We start from the raw sequence: 5,780 nt of genomic DNA, 5'->3' as shown, positions 1-5,780 counted from the left end.
CTCATGCTAGAGATGCTGTGGGACAAGAGTGATTGTGGGAGAGGGTTGTCTGGAATGTTTGCCACACCTCTTTCCCAGCCAAGAGAAACCTACTGCTTGGCATCTCTCTCCGGAGTTGGTGAAAAAGCCCAGCTTTAAGGATTTGGTGCTGCTTCTGAAAACCTATGCAGCCTCTGAGAGCTTTATGTTTAAGATTTGATGTTACTATTACTTCTTCCTTCGTGTCTTGCTTGACCCTTTATGTCACTCCATACTTGGTCTTCAGAGTCACACAGACCTGGATTAAGATACCAGCTCTTCCACCCATAACCATATAGCTGTATACACATGGACACGTCACTCAAGCTTTCTCAGACTTGATTTTAACATCCCATGATGAGAATAATGATATTGACCTCCTAGGAATTTCGTGAGCATTAAATGAGATAATGTGCATAAAATTATTAATATGCTAGATTATAAATATAGCAGATTCTCAATATTTGGTAAGTTACTCATTCAACAAATCTTTACTCAGAGACTATTATGTACTCGAAACATAGTTCAGGAGGAAATTGAATGTTGAAGTATAAACAAGAATGGTCAATGAGGGTGTATAGAAGGGCACTAGGAGCTGAGGGAAGACTATTCTTCCAGAGGGAAAGGTGTTGCATCATTACAGTGTTAAGAATGAGTGTGTTGTGTTCTAGGAATGGAAAGGGGACAGGGATGACTGGACCTAGAAATAGAAGAGAGAGAATGGCTAGGATGAAGCTGGAGATCATACAGGTATTTATAAGCCAGGTTAAGATACTTAACTTGATATTAAAAGCAATGGATCACCATTATTATGCCTATTCTTCAAAAGGAAAAAGTGACCAAATGAAGGTGAGTATTTTCCTAGTGCCAAATAGCTAGTGAAGGGCAGAGCAACAAAAGCGTTTTAAGTAGAAAGTGATATGATCAGATTTGGCTTTAGAAATATTCTTAAGGCAACAGAATGGAGGATATGTGTGTGGGAGGGAAGTGGAGGTGGGTAGGAAGGTGAGAGGCAAAGAGGTTGTTGAAGTAATTTACGGGATAGAGAGTGGGATGAGAAACTTCGGAATTAGGGGACAGAGTAGAGTCAGAAGCGTTCCTTCCTCCCTGTGGAGTTCGCCAATCCTGGATCCTTCTTCACTGGTGACATGTCCATCAGTGTCCCAGGCTTTAGGGACATGGTATGTGAACTGATAGATTTGAAGCCAGGGCAGAGGTGAAAATGACAATGTGAGGAAGAGGGAAAGACAAAGCCATAAATACCCTATGGTAGGCAAGTGGGAGGTAGAAGAGAAGGGAATGACAAGGCAGACTCCAACCATAGAAGCCATCGTCCTCACTGAACAGGGGGATGGGTAAGCTATTTTCAGTGTGTCTGTGTACTCGTTTAACATAAAGTCATAGCAAAGGAAAGCCAACTGCCCGAGTCCATAATAGAGGCTAAGGAGAGGAGGTTTAGTCTGGCTTCCCTGAATCAGTGATTTGGGAGGCTGTATTATGATGTGTATTTTATCTTGGCAAGTTCCCATTATTTCGTTGCTCTCAATTTTCTTATCTCCACAATAAGGCTACCATGGCTAAGCCTATTGAGTATCTGCGTGTCCTAGATATTTTACATGTGTTTTCTTAATTATTCTCACAGCCACCCTGTAAGGAAGATATTATTTCCAGTTTACAGATTAGGAAATTGTAAAATGTTTAGGGAGATCAGATGGTTTTAATATTTATAGATAGCAGAAGTTCCATTATTACGTTGAGGTTGGAGAAGACACTCTTAAGGGGAATTAAAGCCCACTACTTTTAAGAGAATAATTACAGACTAGTCTGTATAAAATTTTTAAATTCTTGAATGTTGAAAGACAGTTAAAAGGCAAGTAACAGACTAAGAGAAAAGTATCTGCCCCATATATATCAAGCAACATATCAATATACAGAATATACCCAAATGACCCAAGAGGGAAAAATGGGCAAAAAACATAAACAGGCATTTCACAGAAATGGGATTATAAATGGTCAAAAAACACAAAAATATGCTAAACTTCTCTAGTAGTCACAGGAAAAATCTCAATCTTAATATGAAAAAAAGTTGAAATGTTTTAAATTTAGATAATCGCATTTTGAACTTTCCCAAAAAACTATAATTGATCTTTTTCACAGTAGCCTATTCTGTTTTAATGGGTGTAGTACTTTCTTAATTTCTCTTAGGATAATAATTATATGCTTTTAAAATTGTCTTTCATTTCCTGTATTAACACTATTTTCTCAGAGGTTGATCCAATGAAATGAAATAATATAACAAAATGAAATAATGTGGTTTTATTCCAATGTTTGGCAGTTTTTTATTGTCTGTTTATATTTGTAAAAAGATCTATATTGGCAGTTGCATGTTTGAAGATGTTTGGTCTCCTGGCAGTGGACACAGATTCTTATTATAGGAGACAGCTGTGGTGGTTAGGAGGAAGGGGAGGACCAGGGGACTGAGGGTGGCTAAGTGGGCTCTTTTTTTTTTTTTTTAATATTTTATTTATTTATTTGAGAGAGAGAATGTGCAGGAGCTGGGAGGGGGATGGAGGGCGGGGCAGAGGGAGAAGCAGGCTCCCCCCTGAGCCTGGAGCTCCATTTGGGGCTGGATCCCATGATCCCGAGATCATGACCTGAACCCAAGGCAGATGCTTAACTGACTGAGCCACCCAGATGTCCCTGGGCTCTTTTCTTTACGGTGGCTGTGTACCTTGTCTTCGGTGTGAGGGCAGCTCCCCGTTCCTGAAGCTAGTCGTCAGTTATGGGGGGTTACTGCCTATCTTCTCTAGTCCCAGTGTTTACAGTGGGGGTGTTCTCATCAGAACTCTAATTTTATTTGGCTATTTAAAAACATATACATGGCTTTACCCCAGGGCTGAGGCCATGTCAGTGGTTCTGAGAGTTGCAAGCTGATGCAGATATTTCCCAGACCCTTAACTATGTGCTGGCTGCCTCTCAGACTCAGTTTTCTACTAGCCCCAGCTCCTTCTGATCAGGGCTTATTCCCAATGTCTAGTGGGAAAATTTGTTTAGAAGTCTCTCCTTTTTCACTTACATGGAGTTTCTGGTTCCATGCCTCCACAAGTTTTCTCCTACCTGGATTAAATCTGGAAATTCCGTACTCTTCCGATCTACAGTTGCCCTTCCTGTTGTAGATTTTTTTGTATTGCTGTATTTCTTCCATCATCTCAGCAGGATTTGGGGAGAGAAGAGAAGCAAAAGTATGAGTTTAATCAGCCATCTTAAACTGAGAGTCAAGTAATTATCTGGTTTTGTGGTATGAGCTTTGAAAGAGAGATACTATATGCCGTGGAAGTATACACTAGAGAAACCTAACCTAGTCTGGGGAGGGGTGGTGGGGAGCAGTTAGGGAAAAGCCTTCCTTAGAGATACATTTTTTTTTTTTTAAGATTTATTTATTTATTTGTGGGGGGAGGGGCAGAGGGAGAGAGAGTCTTAAGCAGACTCCCTGCTAAGCATGGAACCCCACAGTGGGGGGTGGGGCTCGATCTTACCACCCTGAGATCACCACCTGAGCCGAAACCAAGAGTCAGCTGCTCAACCAACTGTGCCATCGAGGCACCCCTAGAGATACATTTTAAAAGGTGGACCTAAGTTTGAAGTTTGGTTTTACTCAGAAGCAGAGAAATATGCTAGATGGCCTTTATGGATTTCCTTCGTGTTTACGATTCACTGGTTTGCCAAGTTTGTGTGTACAGTTGAGGATTTTTAAAAAATGAAGTAAAGATGAAAGAAAATAATAAACTCCTTTTCAAAACAGGGAGACTCAAAAATCTGGAATTGCAATGAGCTGAGCTCAGCATTTCAGCCAGCACCTCTCTCATCACCTCATCAGACTTGCTCTCCTTAGGCCTAAATGAGCTTGTTGAAGTGTTAGCGCTTTTCCTAGACACTGGACAGCTTCTTGAGGGGTTACCTTCTTGTGGAGAAGCAAAGCTCATTTTCTGCCTCAACAGTAATTATCTCTTTTATTTAACTCTCTAATTTCATGGGGGGAAAAAAGTCTTTACAGAAACTGTTAGTAAAATACAAAAAAACTAAATTGATCTTTCCCATGGAATTTAGAGTAACTAGAACTTACATTGCCTTTTAAACTATAACTGGTAATTATTTTACTTGCCATGATCGGCACTTGATCCTCAGCATTAGGATCAGGACTATTATGACTCATATACTCTCGTTAATAGGATACACTGACGGCTGGATTACAGTGGTACCAAGAAGGGGTGCTTCTTGTCACATCTGTTAAGTTTAAGTTTCTGAAACTTGTACTAGGAAGACTTTCTCTAGCTTACAGAAAATTGAGTGAATTATCTGTATCTCCAAGTTATGATTGTGGTAATAGTCACTAAACGATACCTCACTTACTTCATTAAGAATCTCTAAGGATGAGCATGAAATTCTAGAAAACCTACTTGAAATGCTTCGGGAGCATAGATTTGCTTATCCTAGGACTCACATTCTACCTCTTGGGTTCATAGCAATGTTCACTACAGTACTAAAATTACAGTCATTTATCAAATGATTATCCATGGATTAGCTGCTATTTAGCCATTACCAACACTTCCGTTGAAAACTTTGTTATTTGAGAGCCACAATCAAAGGAATGTATTAACTATACAAAGGAATGTATTTCTCTTACTCTCTATGCTCTATTCCTGAGGAAAATTATATCCCCGGGAAGCAATCTACCTGAATTATGTAATCTTAACTCCTCACAGAACTAGCTTTTTTGAGATATAATAATTTACCCTCTCAACTTTGATAGAAGTTTGCATATTATATGAAGAACATTTTTTGGGGTCATTTGCAAAACCCTAAAGTTAGGATATAATCCAGTTTCTACCCTAATGTCTCTTATGGAAAGATTTATTTTTGTATTTGGTGAAAGAAAATTTCTCTCTCTAATGTACTTTTTTTTTTTTTTTTTGAATGTGAAAGCTTGTTACTATCATGTTTGCATCATCAAAACTTATGATTTTGGTCTTTTCTTCTTGCTTTTGCAAAAGGCCAATAGAAAGACATTGGCTACTTTGACAACCTTAAAGTGGATTCCAGGAATGTCACCAACAGCATGATCTTTGCAACCAAATCCAGCAACCACAACTTCATTGTTTTCTGCAATATCGGTATGAAAGCTGTGAATTTCTTGCCATTTTTGATCAGCTGGCCGCTGACATACTTCCTGGTGGCAGAATTTTGCTGTTTGACTTTACCCCCAACTTTTTCCTGCAAAATTCTCTTTGAATGTAATGTGCCTCCAAAAGGGTTGGCCTTTAGGGCTGTGCCCAGATGTGCTTTCTTGTACTGTTTATCACGCCACTTTTGGTCCTGTTTGTGGCTGTGGAGCTTCCTTACGAAGACCTTGACACTTGCCCATCCTGCTGGTGCTGCAGGCCCAGGTGAAAGATCGAATATACTTTTTACAAAATTGTGACAAAATACACATAACATAAAATTTACCAACTTAACCATTCTAAAGTGTAAATTTCAGTAGGGTTAGGTATATTTACACTGATATGCAACTAATTTCCAGAACTTCAATCTTATAAAACTGACGCTCTATACCCATTGTGATGGTTAATTTTTTTAAACACTTTATTTATTTGAGGGAGAGAAAGAGAGAGTGAGAGAGCAGAAGCGGGGGGAGTGGCAGTGGGAGAGGGAGAAGCAGGCTCCTTGCTGAGCTGAGAGCCCAATGCGGAGTTCCATCCCAGGAC

General features: G+C 39.6%; 1 pseudogene; it reads right to left on the bottom strand.

Annotated features, from left to right (window-relative positions):
- Positions 1–5,032: 5,032 nt before the first annotated feature.
- Positions 5,033–5,440, bottom strand: LOC102750132 (small ribosomal subunit protein uS12 pseudogene; annotated as a pseudogene).
- Between the last annotated feature and the right edge of the window lie 340 nt (positions 5,441–5,780).

Source organism: Leptonychotes weddellii, chromosome 2, assembly GCF_054177405.1.
Source record: "Leptonychotes weddellii isolate Sample4059 chromosome 2, ASM5417740v2, whole genome shotgun sequence".
NCBI classification, from domain to species: Eukaryota; Metazoa; Chordata; class Mammalia; order Carnivora; family Phocidae; genus Leptonychotes; species Leptonychotes weddellii.
The sequence above is the reverse complement of the archived record's forward strand: the minus strand, read 5'-3'. Positions and strand labels throughout refer to the sequence as shown.